The 25,203-nt window shown below is 46.4% G+C and overlaps 1 protein-coding gene and 1 long non-coding RNA gene across 2 annotated transcripts in view; both read right to left on the reverse strand.

Annotated features, from left to right (window-relative positions):
- LOC309348679 (CTTNBP2 N-terminal-like protein) overlaps positions 1-1,898 on the reverse strand; it is a 37,777-nt gene extending 35,879 nt beyond the window's left edge. The window contains exon 1 of the mRNA XM_081874308.1: positions 1,779-1,898. The gene's annotated coding sequence lies outside the window, so the exon portion shown is untranslated. The remainder of the gene's footprint in view (positions 1-1,778) is intronic.
- Positions 1-25,203, reverse strand: part of LOC309349095 — a 224,415-nt gene that overhangs the window by 57,614 nt on the left and 141,598 nt on the right. The gene's annotated exons all lie outside the window — the stretch shown is intronic.

Genomic DNA, 25,203 nt, shown 5'->3' on the forward strand with positions numbered 1-25,203 from the left:
CATCCTGAAGCAAAGTTCTTAACCCGAAGCACTATTTCTGGGTTAGCGGAGTTTGTAACCTCAAGCGTCTGTAACCCGAGGTAGACCACTGTATTAAAAATACAGTGGTCTGTTAAACATTAAAAGCTTCCCTAAACAGGGCTGCCTTAAGATGCTAACAGGACCAGTGGTCAGGGATGATGGGAGTTGTAGTCCCAAAACAGCCAGAGGGCCGAGGGCCTTCTCGGTGGTGGCGCCCGCCCTGTGGAGCGCCCTCCCATCAGATGTCAAAGCGATAAATAACTACCTGACATTCAGAAGACATCTGAAGGCAGCCCTGTTCAGGGAAGTTTTTACTCGGTGATATTTTAGTGTATTTTTGGTTTCTATGGAAGCCGCCCAGAGTGGCTGGGGTACAAATAATAAATAATATCATCATCATCACTGGGCTAGCCCAACCCCACCCCCCAAATGCAGTTTGGGGGGGCTCGAACCCGCCACCCTGAAATGGAGGGCCCTGCTTCTTCCCTCAGAGTCCTGCCGGCCAACCAGCTCCAGGACCGAACCCCCCCCCCCCGCAGTGGCGTAGCGTGGGTTGTCAGCACCCGGGGCAAGGCGAGTCATTTGCACCCCCTAACCCGGGGCAAGGCAAGTCATTTGCGCCCCCTAACCCGGGGCAAGGCGAGTCATTTGCGACCCCTAACCCGGGGCAAGGCGAGTCATTTGCGCCCCCTAACCCGGGGCAAGGCGAGTCATTTGCGCCCCCTAACCCGGGGCAAGGCGAGTCATTTGCGCCCCCTAACCCGGCGCAAGGCGAGTCATTTGCGCCCCCTAACCCGGCGCAAGGCGAGTCATTTGCGCCCCCTAACCCGGCGCAAGGCGAGTCATTTGCGCCCCCTAACCCGGGGCAAGGCGAGTCATTTGCGCCCCCTAACCCGGGCAAGGCGAGTCATTTGCGCCCCCTAACCCGGGCAAGGCGAGTCATTTGCGCCCCCTAACCCGGGGCAAGGCGAGTCATTTGCGCCCCCTAACCCGGGGCAAGGCAAGTCATTTGCGCCCCCTAACCCGGGGCAAGGCGAGTCATTTGCGCCCCCTAACCCGGGGCAAGGCAAGTCATTTGCGCCCCCTAACCCGGGGCAAGGCGAGTCATTTGCGCCCCCTAACCCGGGGCAAGGCGAGTCATTTGCGCCCCCTAACCCGGGGCAAGGCGAGTCATTTGCGCCCCCTAACCCGGGGCAAGGCGAGTCATTTGCGCCCCCTAACCCGGGGCAAGGCAAGTCATTTGCGCCCCCTAACCCGGGCAAGGCAAGTCATTTGCGCCCCCTAACCCGTGGATTTGCGCCCCCTAACCCCCAGATGTTGCGCCCCCTAACCCCCAGATGTTGCGCCCCCTAACCCGTGGATTTGCGCCCCCTAACCCGTGGATTTGCGCCCCCTAACCCGTGGATTTGCGCCCCCTAACCCCCAGATGTTGCGCCCCCTAACCCGTGGATTTGCGCCCCCTAACCCCCAGATGTTGCGCCCCCTAACCCGTGGATTTGCGCCCCCTAACCCCTGGATTTGCGCCCCCTACCCCCCGATGTTGCGCCCGGCCGCCCCCCCTGCACCCCCCACGCTACGCCACTGCCCCCCCCCCGGGGGCCGCCCTCCGCCGCCGGCTCCCCTGAAATCCCCTCACGGCCGGAGCGCCTCCTTCCTCCTCCTCCTCCCAAAGCAGGAGCCGGACCCCTCTCGGCCGGGACAATGGCGGGACCCCCTGCTCCCCCCCCCCGGCGACGCCCCTCCCCCTGGCCACCGACCTCTCCGGCGGCCCCTCAGCTCGCCGCCTCGGCCCGGGCCGCCCTCCTCCTCCTCCTCCTCCTCGCCGCCGCCGCCGCCTCAGCCGGTGCGTCCCCGCTCGGCCCCACTCGCCATCCCTCCAGCCTCCTCAGGAGGAACCGGGATTGGCGCGGCCCGCCGCCAATCGCAGCCCCGGCCGGCGAGGGAGCTCGGCCAATCGGCTGGCGGGAGGGCGGAGCGGAGGGAGGGAGCGGAGCGGGGAGGAGGGGCCGCCTGGCCAATCAGAGGCCGCAGCAGGCGGGGCAAGAGAGAAGGGAGGGCAGGGCCAGGGCGCGCTTGAAAATCCCTTTTGTTCGCGGCCCGGGGGAGGCGGAGGCGGGAGGGAGGCCGCGGTGGAGACGTCACTTCCGGGGAAAAGGGATGGCACTTAAAGGGTGGGATTAAGCTTCTGCTTTTCCCCAAAAATAAAATATAGTTTTCCAGGCTGCAAAAATATATTTCATAGAATTCTGAAATTATTTTATTATTATTTTAGTTAAATAGTTTTTATTACTTTTCCATTTATTCATATAAAATCACATCATTTTTATCCACTTTATCTCTCAGCTCTTCCTTCCCTCCTGCCTCATGGCTTTCAAAATGAACCTTTATATTGCATTTTGTACATTTTCCAATTCTGATTGAACCTATTACAAAATACCTCAACATTTAAATATAGAAAGGGAGAAAAATTCTCATTACAAGTCTTCAGAGAACCTTGTTGTTGTTGTTAAGTCCATAAATTACCACAGAGCATATGTTCAACACAAAAAAAAACAGCAATTTGTTGTTGGCAAACGACAGCTGGACTTATATGTTGTTGTTGAGTCGTTTAGTCGTATCCGACTCTTTGTGACCCCCTGGACCAGAGCACGCCAGGCACTCCTGTCTTCCACTGCCTCCCGCAGTTTGGTCAAGCTCATGCTGGTAGCTTCGAGTACACTGTCCCACCACCTCGTCCTCCGTCGTCCCCTTCTCCTTGTGCCCTCCATCTTTCCCAGCATCAGGGTCTTTTCCAGGGAGTCTTCTCTTCTCATGAGGCGGCCAAAGTCTTGGAGCCTCAGCTTCAGGATCTGTCCTTCCAGGGAGCACTCAGGGCTGATTTCCTTCAGAATGAAGAGGTTTGATCTTCTTGCAGTCCACGGGACTCTGAAGAGTCTCCTCCAGCACCAGACAACCCTGCTAGTGATGTCAATTGCTTACAATGAACTTTAAAATACCGTATAAATTTACTCCAGTCCTTTTGGAATACTTGATCAGGCTGGTTTCGGATTTTTCCTGCCAGCTTCGCCAATTCTGCAAAGTCCATCGTTTTTATCTGCCACTCTTCTTTTGTTGGTGCTAGAATTGTGGAATTAGAAGGGGACACAAAAGGATCAAATTATCCACAGGTTTGACATGAGCCAATGGTGTGATGCAGCAGCAAAAAACCCTGAATGCTATTCTAGGCTGCATCAACAGAAGCATCCTGTGCAGATCAAGGAAATTCAGACCACAGCTGGAGCTCCGTGTCCAGTTCTGGGCACCACAATTTGCAAAGGTGACAAGCCTGAAGGTGTGCAGAGAAGGGCAACCAAGGTGGTCAAGGGTCTGGAAGCTGAGCCTTATGAGAAACGGTTGAGGGAGTTGGGCCTGTTTAGCCTGGAAAAGAGGAGACAAGTGACAAGAAAATTCTTATTAAACACCAGGAAGAACTTTCTGACGGAAAGAGCTGTTTAACCGTGGAACGGACTCCCACCGGTTTTTAAGCAGAGGTTGGATGGCCATCTGTCATGGATGCTTTAGTTGAGATTCCATATTCAATAAACACATGAGACGTAACCGGCTGTGTTCTTAGATAAATAAGGTATTCTATTCATGTATCAAATCATAAATTTCAACAGAAGCAACTCATAAACTTCAACAAGCTAACAAAGCAGAAGACCCAGTGGATCAGATCATTCTCCAATCAGTTCATGCATAAGGTCCATCCATGTAACAGATGAAGCCCAGGATGGCGAAACAAGGCCAATATTCTGGAAATTAGACTGTGAAAGGATTTTGTGGAACTGTAACAACCGTTCATGTGGATTGTTTGGACCTATTATCTGTATAATAGTGTCTATTCCACCTGTCTGTTCATGACAGGTGGAATAGACACTATTATACAGATGGACCTTATGCATAAACTGATTAGAGAATGATCTGATCCACTGGGTCTTCAGCTTTGTTCGTTTGTTGAACTTTATGAGTTACTTCCGTTGACATTTATGATTTGTTTTTGTTTTTTTATAATAAATATTTATTGAGATTTTACAAAATCATAACAAAATACAGCGGGAAAAAAGAAAACAGAAAACAGAAAAATACAAGATACAAAAAACAAAAAGTAAAGAAAAATAGAAAGAAAAAAGAAAAAATCCCTCTTTCCTTTTTTAACTTTAAGGCTCGTTACCTAGTTTACTTGACCTCCTCGCACCTCCCCTTTTTGTATTCCCATTTACATAATCAAATCAGCAAATCCTTGCCCTCTTTCAATTTATCATCTTTAACTTTGTATCTTAACATATCACAACTCAAATATTTTCATCCATCAATTCATTTTTGCATACTCTTTCTAACTTTATCACTAATGCCACTTATTTTTAATCCAACATCATTTTAGCATTCATAAATTTTACATTGTTTCTGTAGATAGTCTTTAAATTTCTTCCAGTCCTCTTCCACCAGCTCCTCTCCCAGGTCTCGGATTCTGCCAGTCATCTCCGCCAGCTCCATATAGTCCATCACTTTCATCTGCCATTCTTCCAAGGTGGGTAGATCTTGTGTCTTCCAATACTTTGCGATAAGGATTCTTGCTGCTGCTGTAGCATACATAAAAAATGTTCTGTCCCTCTTTGACACCAATTGGCCACCATGCTCAGGAGAAAGGCCTCTGGTTTCTTCAGGAAGGTGTACTTAAACACCTTTTTCATTTCATTATAGATCATTTCCCAGAAAGCCTTAATCTTTGGGCATGTCCACCAAAGGTGAAAGAATGTACCCTCAATCTCTTTACATTTCCAACATTTATTATCGGGCAAATGATAAATTTTTGCAAGCTTGACTGGGGTCATGTACCACCTGTATATGACATTTATGATTTGATACATGAATAGTATACCTTATTTATCTAAGAACACAGCCGGTTACGTCTCGCGTGTTTATTGAGTATGCTTTACGTGGCCATAGGTTGGTTTGTTTGTTGTTTTGTTAGTTGAGATCCCTGCATTGCAGGAGGCGGGACTAGATGACTCTAAGGGTCCCTTCCAACTCTACAGTTCTATGAGCTATGCAGTGCAGGAATAACAGCTGACTTTACAGGACATGAATGGGCTGCAATACTCAGGCAACGTATTGCAGATGGTGAACCACAATGCGATCTAAAACCAAATGGCTGGGATATGTTTCACAGGGGGGAATGCACTGGGACAACCGATCTCAGTGATCACGGGTAGGAGGAGGAGTTACGCTAAGACCAGACCATGTCAATACAGAGGAGGCAGGTTTAGTCGTTGTCTGAGAACTATCCCTGCCTCCGGGTCTGGCCCTGACCGGATGAATACTAGAATCAGCAAGGGATACCCACATGACCTGAAAGTGTTGCTGTGCAATGCCAGGTCAATGATTCATAAGACCACTGCCATCCATGACTTGATCATGGATGGAGGACTTGACCTGGCATGTGTAACAGAGACTTGGTTGGATGAAGCAGATGGGCCTGTCCTTGCCGCTGCTTGTCCACCAGGTTTCTCTTACGCACAGCAACCCAGGTCATGTGGGCGGGGAGGGGGGGGTTGCAGTGATTTTTAGGAAGTCATTAGTTTGCACCAGGCGTCCTATTGGGAAGACCCAGTTTTCTGAGTGCATGTTCTGGAAGTTGGGCAATAGGGGCAGTACAGGATTCCTTTTGGTGTACCGACCTCCCCGCTGCACCAAGGATTCCCTGCTCGAGCTGCTTCAGGTCGTGGCGGATGTTCTCCTGGAGACACCTAGCTTGGTCGTCCTAGGGGATTTTAACATCCATGCCGACACGACCTTACAAGGGGCCGCTCGGGACTTCGTGGAAAGCATGGCCTCCATGGGGCTGTCCCTGAATAAGTCTGGCCCAACCCATAGCCGCGGACATGCCTTGGACCTGGTGTTTGCCTGTACGGATGTTGGTGATCTGACACTAAGTAAAAGTGAAACGAAAGAAGTGCCATGGTCAGACCACTTCCTGGTGCAACTGGACTTCTCTGCGACCCATCCCCTCTGCAGGGAGGTGGGACCGATTCAGATGGTCCACCCCCGCCACTTAATGGATCCAAATGGTTTCCAGAGAGTGGTAGGGGATGCTTTATCCCATGTTGATGGCCTTTCAGCCGATTCCCTGGTGGCCCGCTGGAATGTGGAGTTAACCAGGGCTATTGACTGTTTGGCTCCGAAGCGCCCTCTCCGATTGCATGGAGCCTGGAGAGCCCCGTGGTTTTCCACGGATCTGAGGGCAATGAAACAATCGTTGAGACGGCTAGAGCGCCGGTGGCGGATAACTCATTCTGAATCTGACTGGACACAGGTTAGAGCTCAACGTCGAGCCTACCAAGTGGCGATAGCGACGGCGAAGAAGACTTTCTTCACCGACTCTATTGCATCTGCAGAAAACAGCAGCAGAAGACTCTTTCAGGTGGTTCACAATTTAGCGGAACCACCTGTAACATCGGGGCCCAGTACGGGCCACATGTTCTCCTGCAATGATTTTGCAAATTTTTTTGCAGATAAAATCGCTCAGATTCGGGAAGAAGTAGACTCCACGGTGGGAGCAGTGCCGGGGCGGGAGAGTGCTAGAGTCCTGTCTGGTCAAGTTGTGTGGGATCAATTCCAATCTGTTACCTCCAAGGATGTGGACAGGCTGCTTGGACGAGTGAAGCCAACCACCTGTCTCCTGGATCCTTGCCCATCCTGGCTTATAAAAGCTAGCCGGGAAGGACTGGGCGATGGGCTTCGTGGGGTGGTGAATGCTTCCCTCCGTGAGGGAGCCTTCCCAGACCCACTGAAAGAGGCGGTTATTAAACCGCTTCTTAAAAAACCATCTTTAGATGCGGCCACGATGGCCAATTATCGCCCAGTCTCAAACCTTCCATTCTTGGGCAAGGTGATTGAGCGAGTGGTTGCTGAACAACTCCAGGCACGCCTGGAAGAAGCGGACCATTTGGATCCCTTCCAGTCGGGATTCAGGCCTCATCATGGGACTGAAACTGCCTTGGTCGCACTGGTTGATGATCTCCGGCAGGCTAGGGACAAAGGTGAGAGCTGTTTCCTAGTTCTGCTGGATCTCTCAGCGGCGTTTGATACCATCGACCATGACATCCTTCTGGACCGTCTTGAGGGGCTGGGAGCTGGGGGCACTGTCATACAGTGGTTCCGCTCCTTCCTCCTGGGCCGTGTTCAGAAAGTGGTGGTGGGGGATGAGTGTTCAGACCCCTGGGCTCTCACTTGTGGGGTGCCTCAGGGTTCTGTCCTCTCCCCCATGCTTTTCAACATCTACATGCAGCCGCTGGGAGGGATCATCAGGAGGTTTGGGCTGGGTGTTCATCAGTATGCAGATGATACCCAGCTCTACCTCTCTTTTAAATCAGAACCAGTGAAGGCGGTAAAGGTCCTGTGTGAGTGTCTGGAAGCGGTTGGAGGATGGATGGCGGCTAACAGATTGAGGTTGAATCCTGACAAGACAGAAGTACTGTTTTGGGGGGACAGGAGGCGGGCAGGTGTGGAGGATTCCCTGGTCCTGAATGGGGTAACTGTGCCCCTGAAGGACCAGGTGCGCAGCCTGGGAGTCATTTTGGACTCACAGCTGTCCATGGAGGCACAGGTCAATTCTGTGTCCAGGGCAGCTGTTTACCAGCTCCATCTGATATGCAGGATGAGACCCTCCCTGCCCGCAGACTGTCTCGCCAGAGTGGTGCATGCTCTGGTTATCTCCCGCTTGGACTACTGCAATGCGCTCTACGTGGGGCTACCTTTGAAGGTAACCCGGAAACTACAACTAATCCAGAATGCGGCAGCTAGACTGGTGACTGGGAGCGGCCGCCGAGACCATATAACACCGGTCTTGAAAGACCTACATTGGCTCCCAGTACGTTTCCGAGCACAATTCAAAGTGTTGGTGCTGACCTTTAAAGCCCTAAATGGCCTCGGTCCAGTATATCTGAAGGAGCGTCTCCTCCCCCATCGTTCTGCCTGGACACTGAGGTCCAGCTCCGAGGGCCTTCTGGCGGTTCCCTCACTGCGAGAGGCCAAGTTGCAGGGAACCAGGCAGAGGGCCTTCTCGGTGTTGGCGCCCGCCCTGTGGAATGCCCTCCCATCGGATGTCAAGGCGATGGACAACTACCTGACATTCAGAAGACATCTGAAGGCAGCCCTGTTCAGGGAAGTTTTTAATATGTGACATTTTAGTGTATTTTTCATCTCTGTTGGAAGCTGCCCAGAGTAGCTGGGGAAACCCAGCCAGATGGGCGGGGTACAAATAATAATAAATAATAAATAATAATAATAATAATAATAATAATAATAATAATAATAATTATTATCATCATCTAAGTTCAGCCGTACGAATCAGTGAACCATCCTTACCTGCCTTCTGTTCAAAAACACAGCAGAGCCGTTACTCTCACCAAGTTACTATAGCCTTATGAGGCTTTGCCCTTGGCTGGGAAAAATATTGCACCCGGGAAAGGGAGTAGGAGTCAACAGACACTCAAGGAATAGTTTCGGAGAAAAAGCTTTATTTCTTCCATCCATTAACTGGTAGAAGGAGCAAGTGTGATGACTCACAAACAAGCACGGGTTCACGAGCATATATTCCCCTTCCAGTTCCCTCCCCTTTCTCCTCCCTCAGGAGTCCTGCCCCATGTTGAGGCTCCTGAGCATGTACAGAAAGCTCCTGTCTTGGGACTCTTCCCAGGAAAGGGGGGGTGAGAAGCCAAGGGGTTTCAGAGTGTTCAAGATATGTTTCTTTCTCTTGCTCTATTGGCACAGTTCCCAGGAAAAGAAAGGTTGCAACCTGGTTAACAAAGCCAACTAGCCTGAGAAATGAAAAAAGCATTGTTCTATTCAGCTACCTTTGTTGCAGCAGAGTGAAATGCTTCTGATGCTTAGCTAATGCCTTTTAGCTGCCGAGAAAAATGATTTTGAAAAGCTTTGAGCCTGCTTTGGGGGGTGACTTCGGGCCTAGGTGGGGTCACCTGTTCTCACCTCCTTCATTACCCTTCTCAACAGCCTTCTCAACAAACTACAGTGCCCAGAATTCTTTGAGGAAAGTAATGTGCTTCAAATGTGCTTTAAAGATGTATATAGTATATACACAGCATTTGTGGGGGATTTAGTTAAGGAGCAGAACCTGAAAATGGGATATAAAAAAAATAGATGTTTCTCCTTCCCATGTTATCTTCTAAAGCAAACCTCATGGTCTTCCCACTCAGCGCTTGGTTTTTATTTATCGTTCCATGTCAGTACAATTCAAAAGCATAGGGAACAATGGAAGACAGATTTCCTGAAAGTACCAGATGTTCATTAGGCATGTGTCAGCCCATTCACTGTGTTCCTTTTGATTAATTAAGATGAATGTGAAGGATGATTTTCAATGAATTCTATGAATGCGTAAGCACCCGTTATGCACACAGAAGTAGGGTTTCGTGTGTTAAAAGTGGATGCAGGAGAAAGAGGAGCAATGTAGAAAGTGGCAGCTGGAAACGTTTTGACTTGGCAGAGCGGCAATTTGTAACATTCTGTTTTCATCACAACAGCACCTGCACAGCACTTATTCGGGACAGTATGTCATGTGCAGAGTGGTGGTGTCTCCTCACTTAAAAAAATCCATTATTCCTTGCCCATCTATTAGCTTCCATGTAAGAGGGCCCAAATATGATATCCAGACAAAATTGTCTCCATACCTCATTTAGAAATTAAGGCATACCATATGGCACGAGGTTTTGAAAGAATCTATAGATGACACCTACACATCCATATTGCCAAGAAATCCTAAACACACCACAACTTTAGAAAACTGAGGAACACTGGCTTCCACTTGCATGTATATTTCCTCCTCCTCCCAAAAATATATCTAACTTTTCATTTTCCAAAACATTTTCTAAATTAAAAGAACAAAGTATTCCAACTAATATACCAAAAAAAAAAAAAAAAATTATTTGAGCTGGGACACAACAGAACGTATTTGCAATGCATGGCTCAGTCCTGAAGATGTGGAGTAATAATCTCTGCTCACTTGAAAGTACCGTATTTTTTGCTCTATAAGACTCACTTCTTCCCTCCTAAAAATTAAGGGGGAATGTCTGTGCGTCTTATGGAGCGAATGTAGGCTGCGCAGCTATCTCAGAAGCCAGAACAGCAAGAGGGATTGCTGCTTTCACTGCACAGCGATCCCTCTTGCTTTCTGGCTTCTGGGATTCAGAATTTTTTTTTTTCTTGTTTTCCTCCTCCCAAAACTAGGTGCGTCTTGTGGTCTGGTGCATCTTATAGAGCGAAAAATACAGTGCATTCCACTAGAGTAATCATAATCAGTTTCTTACATCTAGTATTTTCCAGGTTTGGAGAAGGGTGTTGCGTTACTCCGTCTGATATCCAGGCAGGCGAAGAGCCCAAACTTTTCACATTAGAAATTCACTGTCAAACTCACCAAAAAAAAAAAAAAAAAAAAAAAAAAAACAGACAAGAAACAATAGCAGTGGCATTTTCTTCCACTCCAGTATAATGAATTCTAGGATGAGACTTATTATTTGGATCCTTTCCAATCTTGTTTCAGTTTTGGCAGGGAAATTGACTTGGGCATTAAAATAAACCAAACCCACAGTAGTTAAGGCATAAGAATGCCTTCCCACTCCCACTTGTGATGAACTTGTGTAGAACTTAGATTCTCCCACAAAGACGTGGGGAACGGGATGTGAGCAATGGCTATTTGGAATTCCCCCACAGACCAACAAATACCGTATTTTTCGCTCCATAAGAAGCACCTGACCATAAGACGCAGCTAGTTTTTAGAGGAGGAAAGGGGGAAAGCCCCAGTTTTTGAGGATCAGCTCACAGTTGTGCAGCTTCTTTTGCAAAGGGGATCAGCTCACAGTTGTTGAGCTTATTTTGCAAAGGAGAAAAATTCTATTTTTATAGAGGCCAGGGCCCGAAAGGGAGCCAGCGACAGACCACACATTCGCTCCATAAGACGCACAGACATTTCCCCTTACTTTTTTGGAGGAAAAAAGTGCTATGGAGCAAAAAATACAGTAGGTAGGGAGTTGCTACCAGCCTGGTGACCTTCTGTCATAAACAATCTTCTTCAGATTGCAGTCCTAAAGTCATGTACTAGAGAGAGAGCGCTCTTTGGGCTCAATAGGATTCACTTTTGTGCAAACAAAAGTACGAGGGACAAACCTGGGCCATTGAAGGCTCTGTGCCAGCTGATGCTTTGAGCCAAGCGAAGCATATGTCTGTAAATCTGTCACTGCAGTCGTCCGCAGGCAAAATATTTTCAAGCAAAATGTGCTGTGCTCATAAATACGCCACACATTTTGAGTCAGCTCCAATCAGACACGGAAGGCACAGTAGCACAAAACCACTGCTCACACAGATTGCCTACTGGTGTATATAGCATAATACGGGGACAGAAAATGCATTCAGGATTGCTCCTGCAAACTGAAAAATTGCAAGCTGACATATTCCATTCAATGGGGAAAAGCAGCAAATTCAGTTTGCACCCCCATGAGTTCATGCAAGCTAACTACTTGCATGAACAGTGCTTTTTTGTGTCTGAGCTTGTCCACACCTGAGTTTAATGTGTATTTGAAGCTGTCTGCATCCCCATTTAAGTCGTGTTGTCCACATTATGTTCCCCTCAAAGAATTCCTGTCCTGATAGCAGTGGCGTAGCGTGGGTTGTCAGCACCCGGGGCAAGGCAAGTAATTTGCGCCCCCTAACCCATGGATTTGCGCCCCCTAACCCGTGGATTTGCGCAAGACCATTTAAAACAGCTACTGTAAGCTACCCTGTTGTCCTTGAATGAAGGGCAATATATAAATCCAATAAATAATAAAATAAAGTATTTAAAACATTCAAATAACTGTTATGTACTGAAGTTCTCACCCTGGGCCAGCAGGAGGATACTGTTTTCACTCAGGTCCACATATGCAAATAAGGAATTGAAAGTGACGCTCAGTGATTGGATAGTTACAGAAAGTTGTTACTGTTGCTTTGTAGTTGAGCTCTATATAAGCAGGTTGGCTGAACCCTTCAGCTCAGTTCTGTTCTGGCCTGTGAATAAACAAGAGCTGTCTGAAGAATCGCTGTGTCGTCTGGTATGTTCACCCACAACTTAACAAGAACAATTAAAATCAAATATAAAAACAGATTAAAACACAAGTCAACCTTCTGCCCATCTGGGTAGGCTTGCCTAAACAAAAATGTTTTTAGCAGGTGCTGGAAAGGGTACAGAGATGGCACTGTGGTTGAAAGATGCTGTGGTGGGGTGACTCCTTTCCCCTCCAGCTCCTACCTGATGTTAATATGGAGGGAGTTCCAAAGTATGGGGGCTGCCACACTGATTTCTAACAGATGCAGAATGGGTGTGAAATAAAAAAGTAAGGTCTTATATTCCGTATTTTTCGCCCTATAGGACGCACCGTCCCATAAGGCACACCTAGTTTTTTGGGGGGAAATAAAGGGTGAAAAAATTATTTTCCCCCTAGGGGCGGGGCTGGGGCAAGGGAAGCCCGAGCTTCCCCCGACCCCCGACCCCAGCCCCCAGAACAGGCAACTCTCTGCAAGCCGTGGGAGCCCGGCGCCGGGCTCCCGTGCCTTGCGGAGAGCTGCGCGAAGCCTGGAGAGCGAGAGGGGTCGGTGCGCACCGACCCCTCTCGCTCTCCAGGCTTCAGCGAATGCCTGCATTCGGCCCATAGGACGCACACACATTTCCCCTTCATTTTTGGAGGGGAAAAAGTGCGTCCTATGGGGCGAAAAATACAGTATATAATAAATCTTCATAAATGTACCAAGCAAACACGTACATAAATATATAAACCACATGTCTGAAGCAGCACAGGAAAACAGCCATGAAGCCATTTTGGCTCCCAAACCGACCAAATATTTTCACTGCAAGGTCAAAGGAAAATGGAAAAGCCTCCCCATTGCCTTTTCCTTCACAAATCCTGTCTTAAGGGTATGTCTGTGTACGAATAGGGTGAGCCTGTGACCTGGCTCAGGAACTAAGTATTTATCCTTACAAAAGACTGGCCAGGCTCCCCAGGGTATCCAATCAAGTAAGCATTAACAGGTAACCTGCCAGACAGGAGGTAAACAGCGCACTCAGATTTCTGTTGTAGATCACCCCTTTCTGTGATGTAGGTATGATGTGTCTGGGGGGTGGTCTTGAGCTACACCCCTTCTGTAATGTAGGTATGATGTTTCTGGGGGTGGTCTTGGACTCCAGGGCGGGCAATTTAAAATGTCTATATAAGGGCGGGCATACCTTTGTTTGGGATCCTCCTCCTTTCCTGTGTGTGTTGCAACAGATCAGTAAAGATCAGGCTTGCTAGCTGCTTTGCTTCTCAATATTCTCTGCTTGGCCTCTGTTATTTTCTCCGACCGATGGAGAACCTGCAAAGGACTCTATAAGGGCTCTTGTGTCCCCCATAAGGGAATAAGGGCAGATTTTCGTTTATTACATGTGGCACCTGTGACAATGACAGTTCCACAGATCGAAGCAGTGAGGAGAAGTGATCTTGCTGCTGCTGCTGTTGAGCATTACATTTGCCACAGGGGTAGCCGTACCCATTAATTGCAATTTCCGTAGTGTTTTGGAGAGCTCTGATTTATTTAAAAAGGTACTGGCTAAAACTCAAAGCAGTGTTTCTGTGCTTCCTGAGTAATCCTCAAAGTGTTTTCACACACAATTAATTAAAAGCCTTATTTAGCATTGGGAAATTATGCAATCAAGCATGATTGCTAATGTGACTTTTGTGCTTTGAACTAATGATACTTTCTGCCTGAAGAAGAGCAGTGAATGTTATTAACAGTGACAGCTCAAATCACTAATCTACCCTCCTAGCAGTGTTTGTGGCTGTTTCCCCTTTCTAGTGAGAATGCAAATATTTATTCTCTAGCAGGGCTGCAGAACAAAGGGTGTCATCTTGCCCTGAATTTTGGGTTCTAAAAGATCACAGTGAAATGCTGAACACAAGAAGAGCTGAGGTCTGTCAGCTGGGCAAACATTTTTGTACTTAGAAATAAAAAATAAAAGGAAACTTGGCTTCACCTTTAGTCAACATAGGCAGCCTGCATTTTTAAAACTACTGGATCGAGCCTCTTCCTTTGGTGATTTAGAACCAGGTTTTGAAATAATCTGGCTGGGGGTGGGAGGTGGCAAATGCAGCCCTCAGAGACTCTTTGGCTGGCCCTCAGATTTCTTCCCAAATTCCTGCCCCAGCCATACTCCTTCACAGATACTGCTTTGCACCCTCTAGTAATGTTTTTGCCTGACCGAAATGCTGTCCGACTCTGATGATGACTTTTGCTTGCCTATACAGACTGGAGAGAGGCAGGTGCTGATGGAAATGACAAAAAATACTGTATTTTTCGCTCCATAAGCCGCACCGGATCATAAGGCGCACCTAGTTTTTAGAGGGGGAAATAAATAAAAAAAATATTATTCCTCCCCCAGCCCCAAAGAGCAAAGAAGCCAAAACAGCGAGTGGGATCCATCCCACTGGCTGTCTTGGCTTCTGCCATAGCTATGACAATACCCCCACCTCCCGCAAAAGCCCACAGGAGCCGCGCACCCTTTAAGGAGTGTGCGGCTCCTGTGGGCTTTTATACGAGGAGGGAGAAGGGACTGACTGGCCGCGTCAGTCCCTTCTCCCTCCTGGGAAAAAGCCCGAGAGCAAGAGCCGCACAGAGCTTATGTGCAGCTCTTGGGGGCTTTTCCTGCCTGCCTCCCCCCTGCATTCGCTCCATAAGACGCACACACATTCCCCTTTACTTTTTAGGAGGGAAAAAGTGCATCTTATGGAGCGAAAAATACAGTACCTACTATTGCAGAGTGGCAGGCGAAAGGTGATGGACTTTGCAGAGTTGTCCAAACTTGACTTGCAGGATCCCAGACCAGGACGATCAGAAATTCCAAAGAGACTGGAGTAAGTTTATTGTATATTTGAACGACAACTGCAAAAACCTGAAGACACTAGCAGGATTGAAATAAATCCTACAATGTGGACGCATAGTAAAGATTTAAATTGCACGATTGGATGTGATATGGGATACACGCTGAAGGGAAGGAAGGAAGTCGCAAGCTCGGCAGAGCAAAAAGGTTGTTTTGTGTTTGTTATTGTAATGTTGGAAATGTTGTTTAAAGGTAAATAATAATAATTTATGGGGGGGGGGGAGGAGAGGAGAGAGGCAGGTGCTGAAACTACCCTAGTGTACCAAGTTAAAAATCACCGTATTTTTGTGTGTATAACACTCCCCCGTGTATAAGATGCCTCCTATTTGGGGGGACTCAAAATTAGAAAATGGGGGGAGATTGCCCCCTTGTATAAGACTACCTCCCCTTTTTAACATAATTTTTTAGTTAAAAAAACCTAGTCTTATACACGGAAAAATACAATCATTTGTTATCTGCCCACTTTGGCCTGCCTTATTCCTAACTAACACACGGCCCCCCAGGAATTTTCCCGGAAAGAAAGGCAGCCCCAAGGCTGGACCAGGTTCCGCATTCCAGAGTGTGAAAGCAGTTTACAGCATTGGGTAGTTTCTCTCTCTCTCCCCCCACCTCCAATATTTCAAGAGAGAACCAAAAGCGCTTTCTTCTCGTTCATCCCCCTGCCTTCATAAAATAGAGTTTGCCGCTCCTCTGGATGACTCGCACAGATCACGCTGAGATTGAAACGCACACGGACAGACTTCTCCAAAATATTTTTAGCTTGCGGAAGAGTTGCAGCTGCTTCTTGCTTCTGCTGGATTTCAGTACAAGAAATGAAGCGAGAAGGACAAGGATAACCTGCTTCTAGGGAAAGCCAGCTCAGTTTTTGTGTGTGGTTTTCCCAGTCGTGATGTAGGGAAGTGAGAGCTGGACCATGAAGAAGGCTGATCGCCGAAGAATGGATGCTTTTGAATTCTGGTGCTGGAGGAGACTCTTGAGAGTCCCATGGACTGCAAGAAGATCCAACCTCTCCATTCTGAAGGAAACCAGCCCTGAGTGCTGACTGGAAGGACAGATCCTGAAGCTGAGGCTCCAATACTTTGGCTACCTCGTGAGAAGAGAAGACTCCCTGGAAAAGACCCTGATGTTGGGAAAGATGGAGGGCACAAGGAGAAGGGGACGGCAGAGGACAAGATGGTTGGACAGTGTTCTCGAAGAGACCAGCATGAGTTTGACCAAACTGCGGGAGGCAGTGGAAGACAGGAGGGCCTGGCGTGCTCTGGTCCAGGGGGTCACGAAGAGTCGGACACGACTAAACAACAACAACATATATGTGTGTGTGTGGTCAAGAGTACTATGAGGATTTTTAAAAATTCTATCCTGCTGCAATAAAAGAAAATCTGCCCTTATTCCCTTATGGGGGACACAAGAGCCCTTATAGAGTCCTTTGCAGGTTCTCCATCAGTCGGAGAACAGAGGCCAACCAAAGAATATTGAGAAGCAAAGCAACTCGTAAGCCTGATCTTTATTGACTGTTGGAGCAGGATGCTCCCCTCACACGCAGAAAAGGAGGACCCAGAACAAAGGGGTGCCTGCCCTTGTATAAATTGCCAGCCCTGGAGTCCAAGACCACCCCCAGAAACATCATACATACATCACAGAAGGGGTGCAGCTTAAGACCACCCCCCAGACACATCATACTTATATCACAGAAAGGGCAGTCTACAGCAGAAATCTGAGTGCATTGTTTATCTCCTGTCGTTGTCTGGCAGGTTACCTGTTAATGGTCACTTGACTGGATACCCTGGGGAGCCTGGCCAGTCTTTTGTAATGACAAATACTTAGTTCCTGAGCCAGGTCACAGGCTCACCCTATTCATACACAGACCCTTAAGACAGGATTTTTGAAGGAAATGACAATGGGGAGGCTTTTCCATTTTCCTTGACCTTGCAGAGAAATCATTTGGTCAGTTTGGGAGTCAAAATGGTTTCACGGCTGTTTCCTGTGCTGCTTCAGACATGTGGTTTATATATTTGTGTACGTGTTTGCTTGGTACATTTATGAACATTTATTATATATATATAAGACCTTAATTTTTTTATTTCACAACCTTTGCTGCCACCTGCTTATCATGATCTGCCAAGAGAAAGGACACTGTGGCAGTGGCTTGGCGACCAGGAATGGACAATAAAAGATGGGTGATAATCTAATTCCTCAAGTTTTTATAAAGAGTGCAAGCCAGAAGGGCATGCGCCACCGATTCGGGACTGCCATCTCCACAGGGACATAAGCGTTTTTCGTATGGAGTCTGTTGGAATCGTCCTTCAAGTACAGCCGATACAGCAATACATTCAATCTTGCGAGAGTAAAAGCGTGTCTATATTTTAGGATTGCTAGGTTATGCAGATAGGGTGCCAGAGAGTCGAAATGGGAAGGTAGAAAATAGTCATACCATTGGCAAAATTTACTTATTGTGGCCAAGTTGTTCTGATGCTCAGTATCATTTAGGCACTGACAATAATTTTGCATGCTTCTCCAGCAATTTTTGTGCATGATCAGAGAGGACCTTTTAAACTATTCTCAGGATGAAATGGAGATTTCTTCCCCATCCCTGTTTTAAAGCTTTAAAAAAATAAATAATAACAATAACAATAACAATAACAACAACAAAACAATAACAATAACAATAACAATAACAATAACAATAACAATAACAATAATAATAATAATAATAATAATAATAATTTTTAAAATAATAATAATTCATTTCCCTACAGCTAAATGCCCATAGAAATATTTGGGCAAGCCAGGCCAGCTGTAATACTAAATCTAGTCCATGTTTGGATAGTTACAGCTTGCAGATCTTGTAAAGATTTCGACAGTTTCCATGACTGTGTGCTTCCATCTTGTGACCAAAACCTTGTACTACACCAGGAATCCATGTCATCTAAGCCCATGGAAATAATAACCCTGATCTATATATTCTTTTATATTTCTTCACATGCAAACTATCCATCAAAGCATATGCTATAATTTGTATGCTAACACCAAACTGAAATCTATGAAGGCAAGTATACAAATTTAATAAATAAAAATAAAAAATGAGGCTGAACTCCATCAATTCTTATGTTTTAAAATAGATTTTGTCTCTCTCTGTAATTTTACTTCTATTGTGTTTTTTTAAAAAATGTTTTCCCCTCCCCTATGTTGTTAGCTGTTCTTATTTCATCTGTAAGCTGCTTTGAGTCCCTGTCAGGGAGAAAGGTGGGGTTTAAATAAAAAATAAACCTGGGGCACAAAAGCCAAACGCTGTTTTAGTTTGTATGAACAAGAGCCTAACTTCCAAAGCTCAGGTAGTCAATGCATATAGTTCATCTCATCTTTGGCGAGACTTCAACTGCAATTCTGCGTTTGGGTCTTGATGCCACCGTTTCTAGGAAAACATGTTTGTAACGACACACAATATGTGACAGCTGGAGCCCATATTTCTTTACGGGATGATGTTATCGCCACATCTGGCAGGAGTCCCTGCCTTCCAGCTGTGCTGTAGCTATCAAGTACTGAGAAGCTTTATCTCTAAGTCACTCTTTCCCAGAATCAATCAACAGATGTTTCCTGTGCTACAGTAGTTCCAGCTGGCTGATTTGTTGCTTTCCCTTCTTTTCTTATATGCTGCAAATTCTCCATGTTACAAATGAAAGGAGAAATGGAAAACAAATTTTTTAGTGTGGCAGCACCTACAATCTGGCACATTTTTGTTTAGACAAGCCTACCTAGACATATAGAATGTCAATGCATATTTTAATTTTTGTTTAGTTTATTGTTGATTTTATCTTTCTTTTTTTGTCTTAATTATTTATTCATTTTCAAAATACTGATACATGAAATTATCAATAACACAAATGAAAGAACCCCAAATGAGGAAAAAACCCTATCGAGACGCAATACTATTTACTCAAAGTACATTTTTTTCCTTTTCGCCATGATAAACTCATCACTTAAATTGATTTTATCTTTCAAATGTTCTAAAGAGTTGTTTTTACTAGTTGCATTGATTCATTTATTGTTTTATTCCCTTTGCAAACTGCTTTGAGCCAACATGGTGTAATGGTTGGAGTGTTGGATGAAACCTCTTAGTAGCGTTTGTAGGAATACATCTGTGTGCCCGACACTCGTGTAGGTTCAGACAGACACCTTGTAACATGGGGGGAGTCAGTCTGAGGTCAAGCAGGGAGGCAGGCAAGCAGGTAGAGAGAGGTACCAAGGAAGCACTACAGAGCAAGTGATTAAACAGAATAAACTCATGACTCGATCACCGTGTCAAGAACATGTCACAGAAGACACCTACAATAAAACACCAGTCTGGAGGGCCCCCAGAATGAAATGTTTGATCTGAAGGCAGCCCTGTTCAGGGAAGTTTTTAATATTTAACGCTGTATTGTTTTTAACACTTGATTGGGAGCCGCCCAGAGTGGCTGGGGAAACTCAGCTAGATGGGTGGGGTATAAATAATAAATTATTATGATTATCATCTGAGAGCATCATGGTTCCACCTGAGAACACCAGCTATCCACAAGAAGATGCTTGCAGTTGATTTTGCAAGGTGCACATCTTGGTTAGCTCACAGCAGCACGATGTCTATGACGACAGGGTCTCGTGCCGAATGCACCGTATTTTTCGCTCCATAAGATGCACTTTCCCCCTCCTAAAAAGTAAGGAGAAATGTGTGTGTGTCCTATGGAGCGAATGTAGGCTGCGCAGCTATTCCAGAAGCCAGTACAGCGAGAGGTATCACTGCGCAGCGCTCCCTCTCGTTGTTCTAGCTTCTGGCTTAGCCGTGCAAAGCCTCTTCAGGGCACGGGGAGTCTTCATCCCGCTGCCCTGAAGAGGCTTCGCGTGGCTATCCCAGAAGCCAGAACAGCTGCGCAGCGATCCCTCTTGCTGTTCTGGCTTCTGGGATTCAGAATTTTTTTCCTCTCGTTTTCCTTCTCCAAAAACTAGGTGCGTCTTATGCTCTGGTGCGTCTTATAGAGCGAAAAATACGGTAAATGAACTTCAAAAAGACTCAAAGAATTGAAAGTGGAGATGCTATATGCAGTGCTATTTTTCTAGAAAAAGAGGTGTCAGACCCAGTGGCGATGCTTCATGTTCTGGCACTGGAGGGGTGGGGGTGGCAGAGAGCAGGCGGGCGCAGGGCTGGCACACATCCTGGGGGGGGGGATGGCACCCAGCATGGGCAGGGGGGGGCAGCTGCGATGGTGCTCTCCTCGCACTCCTCTTCCTCCGCCAGTGGTCAGACCTCACCATGAACAACTCCTTTGGTATCTTATAACGGCAATGGTGCCCACCTGAGATATTCCAGAACTGAGTTCCGGTGAGTTCTGGCTGAAGAAACGCCCTGGCTATGGGCACTTTTCTTTTCCTTTATTTACTGTATTTTTCGCCCTATAGGACGCACTTTTTCCCCTCCAAAAATGAAGGGGAAATGCGTGTGCGTCCTATGGGGCGAATGCAGGCTTTCGCTGAAGCCTGGAGAGCGAGAGGGGTCGGTGCGCACCGACCCCTCTCGCTCTCCAGGCTTCAGGAGAGCCGCAGCGCCAGTCCCACAAGGTCGGGGGACAGCGGGGAGGCGGAACGCCGCCATCCCGCTGTCTCCCGATGTGGTTTGGAGGCTGACGGCGGGGAGACGCGTGCTTCTCCCAGCCGCCAGCCCCGCAAGTTCCGGGGACAGCGAGGAGGCGCAGCGCGTCCTCCCGCTGTCCCCGGACCTGATCTGCAGGCGGGCGGCGGGAAGAAGAGCGCTTCTCCCCGCTGCCGGCCCCACAAGCGCCTGGGGGGGGAAATAATTTTTTTTTCTTTATTTCCCCCCCAAAAAACTTGGTGCGTCCTATGGGCCGGTGCATCCTATGGGGCGAAAAATACGGTACAACATAGTCCACAACAACTCATACATACAAACAAACCCACCACCATTGACGATTATCGAAATTAAACTCCTATCCCCTTACACAAAGAAAACATAACATAAAATTAAAAGACTTCCTTTATCCTGTAAATGGCCTCCTTATTTACTTCTTGTACACCGTTTCTTTTATATGTGATTACTACAATTTTTCCTAATTATGACTTTAAAAAACTGCAAAGTCTCCTGCAGAAATTAATCGAAACAAGTCCCGGTGTATATTTTGGGGCACTGTTAGGTAAAGTATTCTCTGCATTTTCCTCATTCTTTTTGAAATTCTTGTCTAGGTTGTCCCCTAACTGTCTCTGTTAATCTGGCCAATTCAGTATAATCTAATAATTTATCCTGCTATTCCTTTTTTGTTGGCACAAATTCTTTTTTCCAATTTCTGGGTACTTTTCTTTCTTGTTTGTCTGTTTGGTTACACAAGGAAATCTTTAATAAAACTCATTTTTAAAAAAATAGGAACCTTGTCATCACAGCCTAATTGAAAAGGCCTCTTGGATTTTCCATTTGTGTTGCCAGAGTGACAAAGACTAAGTGGCCCCTTGTCTTGTGCAAATTAATGTCCAAAGCAGTCTTCTTTACAACTGCTGTTCTGGCTGGACAGCTGACACCTCCTTTGCAGGATGACGTCCCAGCAGCGTTGATTTCCTCCTACAAACAGGAATTTAAACATGGAGAAAAGCTAGTTGTCAATTGCCTAAGTTACTCTAGAGGAGGGGGTCTTTTCTATTCGCATCTGTTGCTTGACAAATATATTGCTTTTAGCAGAAGCAACTTTTCCATGTATTCTGAAAGACAAGCCACAATACTATTCAAAGCACCAATGATGATTTGGTTTCCTCTTTGCCAGTATTTGCATAGCCTCCTTGACTACCAACACGTAACATGTTTTTAAACCATCCCAGAGAGGATGAGGAGTGCGACTGACAGGTGTATGGCTGTTAAATGGATGTTTTGACATTTTATCTTCTGGTACAAGTCCCGTGAGACTACAATTCGAAAGCGACACCATAATGAATAGTTACTCTGTATTTTTAAAATAGCACCTCCTAAAAAATCTGGAATTCAGAATAGCCTAATCAAATGTGTGCGAGGCTAAAGCACGGCATCAGAACTCTGGTTGATCTCAGTTGACCCAGCTGTGGGCTATCCATCATTATAACAACAAGGGAGCAAACGGACCATCTGTGCTGAGCTGCACTCACAATTGTGAAGTCTGAGGTTATGATGATGCATCTCCAGCTTTTGCAGTTTGCTGCGGTGTCACAAAGGCACCTGTCAGTTGCATGGCTATAAAGGTGGCCTCTCCCTCTTCCCAGCCCAGACCTCAGTGGGCAGCAGCTGTGGCACTCAGCTCTGGGGGGTCTCCTTCCTTGGGGAGGCAAAAGGGCAGGAGGAAGGAGGCACTCATCCCTCAATGGGATGCTGAGGAACAGGGAGAAGGCAAGTTCGCTTGCTGGGTGGGATTGCAGCTTGAAGGCAGCCGATTCCCACAGTCAGAAACTGGCTGGTGTCTGGAAACAGACCTGGCAGAAACTGGCAGGTGGAGTTTGCATGTGCTTGAGGAGAATGGTGTGTTTCTGTGTGTGTGAGTGGGAGCGTTTGGACGTGGTTGAGAATGGCGTGTGTCTGAGTGTGTCTGCAGGAGCGTTTGGACGTGGTGGAGGAGAATGGCGTGTGTCTCCGTGTGTCAGTGGGAGCGTTTGGACGTGGTCAAGAATTGCATGTGTCTGTGTGTGTGAGTGGGAGCGTTTGGACGTGGTCGAGAATGGTGTGTGTCTGCATGTGTGAGTGGGAGCGTTCAGACGTGGTCAAGAATGGCGTGCGTCTGCGTGTGTGAGTGGGAGCGTTTGGATGTGGTCGAGAATGGTGTGTGTCTGTGAGTGGGAGCATTCAGACGTGGTCAAGAATGGATTGTGTCTGCGTGTGTGAGTGGGAGCGTTTGGACGTGGTGGAGAATGGAGTTTTTCTGCGTGTGTCAGTGGGAGTGTTCGGATGTGGTCGAGGAGAATGGTGTGTGCGTGTGAATGGGAGCAGCCAGTGGAGGGTCTGGCTGAGGCTGTTGGACGGAGGCCATCCCACTCACCGCGTTGTTTGCCTTTCAGGAAGACGGTGAGGTTTTCCCCAAGACTGATTGTGAAAGTAATGAAGAAAACAGCAGGATGGAAGCAAGGCAGTTTATATTCCTAAATAAATGACCTTTTTAAAAAAAATAAAGCAAAACTGTGTCCGACTGATTTTTTATCAAACAAATGCAACAGTAAATAAACGTCTTTCAAAATAAATCAGCATTTAAATTAGTGTTCATTAGCTCCTGCAACTGCAGATGTTTCCCCAGTTGTTGCTGTTGACTATGATGATGTCATAATGCCTATGATGTCATAAACAGACCTGATGACTAGGGGGAAGTGGATGGGGGGAGGGATAGAGAGATAAAAGACGAGAAAGGATGGCAGAGACAGAGTTGACCTTCTGTGAATTGGGATTCTACTCTTTTGTGAAAGTGTTTTGTGTCAAAACTTCAAAGGATTGGCTTAGCATTTTGCACACCCCACACAGCTGACTTTTGCTGCCTTCCAAGTACAGTGGTGCCTCACAAGACGAAAAGAATCCGTTCCGCGAGTCTCTTCGTCTAGCGGTTATTTCGTCTTGCGAAGCAAGCCCATTAGCGGCTTAGCGGCTACTAGCGGCTTAGAAAAAGGGGGGGGGGAAGCGAAAAAAAATCGCAAGACTCGCAAGACGTTTTTGTCTTGCGAAGCAAGCCCATAGGGAAATTTGTCTTGCGAAGTGCCTCGAAAACGGAAAACCCTTTCGTCTAGCGGGTTTTTCGTCTTGCGAGGCGTTCATCTTGCGGGGCACCACTGTACAATTCAAAGTGTTGGTACTGACCTTTAAATCCCTAAACGGCCTCGGTCCAGTAGACCTGAAGGAGCATCTCCATCTCCGTCGTTCTGCCCGGACACTGAGATCCAGCTCCGAGGGCCTTCTGGCGGTTCCCTTGCTGCGAGAAGCCAAGTTACAGGGAACCAGGCAGAGGGCCTTCTCGGTGGTGGCACCTGCCCTGTGGAATGTCATCCCATCCCAAGGAAATAAACAACTACCTGACATTCAGAAGACATTTGAAGGCAGCCCTGTTTAGAGAAACTTTTAATGTTTAATAGACTATTGTATTTTAGTGTTCTGTTGGAAGCCGCCCAGAGTGGCTGGGGAAACCCAGCCAGATGGGCGGGGTATAAATAATAAATTATTATTATTCCATTTTGTGATGGCGCCACAACACTTGTTCTACAGTGACTGGCAATAGCTTTCCAGCCAGCCTCAAATACACCTGATGATGGTCAGTTTTTCTTTTTCTTTTAATTTTCTATGGAATTTACTTGATAACATAATTATGAAAAAAATAATAATTACAAAACAATGTCAATTCAAAATACAATACAATTCACCATGCACCCCTACATATATACACATAAGACTTCCCCCAACACCTTTACCTTTTTCTATTTTCCTTTTTCCCCAAAATTAACATTATACTAATTATACTCCCTTAAAGTTACCTTTCGATTTTTAGAACCTTTTCATTCACATATACAGAAATCATTCAAATGCTGTCAAAGAAGCCACACCACGGTTATATTTGTTTAAGTAGTTCTTGAACACGTCCCATTTTTTAATAAATTTTTGGTTAGCATTACCTCTCAGCCTGTTTGTCCTATGAGCCAATTCAGCAAATTCTACCAGTTTTGTACAGAAAGATTTCTTTTACTTTTGTTGGTACTTCTCTGCCTACAATTCCAAGTAAGAGCGCCTCAGGTTTTTTCGGAAATGTTGTTCTTATAATTTTTTTTTAGTTCATCATATATAATATTCAAAATTCAAAACAGTCAAAATATTTTCAAAATTAACAACAAATCAAAAACAAAAACAAAAACAGACTGACTTCCCTCTATTCCCTTCCTTGGTTTCATTATCAATATACTGCATGTCCAGTTTGAACCTTATTTAAATGACTTATTATCCATTCATAGCCAAATTACAATAAATTTTAAAAACCCTGCTAATGTAAAAATAGCTTCATATTGGACTGGGCCTAGCAGCCTAGGGCTTGTGCGCAAAATTGGGCCCCGACTCGATATGATATGATATGATATGATATGATATGATATGATATGATATGATATGATATGATATGATATGATATGATATGCTATAATATGCGAGCAGGCCCGGCGCCTGAGGC

The sequence above is a fragment of the Podarcis erhardii genome, assembly GCF_964252035.2.
Source record: "Podarcis erhardii genome assembly, chromosome: 8".
NCBI classification, from domain to species: domain Eukaryota; kingdom Metazoa; phylum Chordata; class Lepidosauria; order Squamata; family Lacertidae; genus Podarcis; species Podarcis erhardii.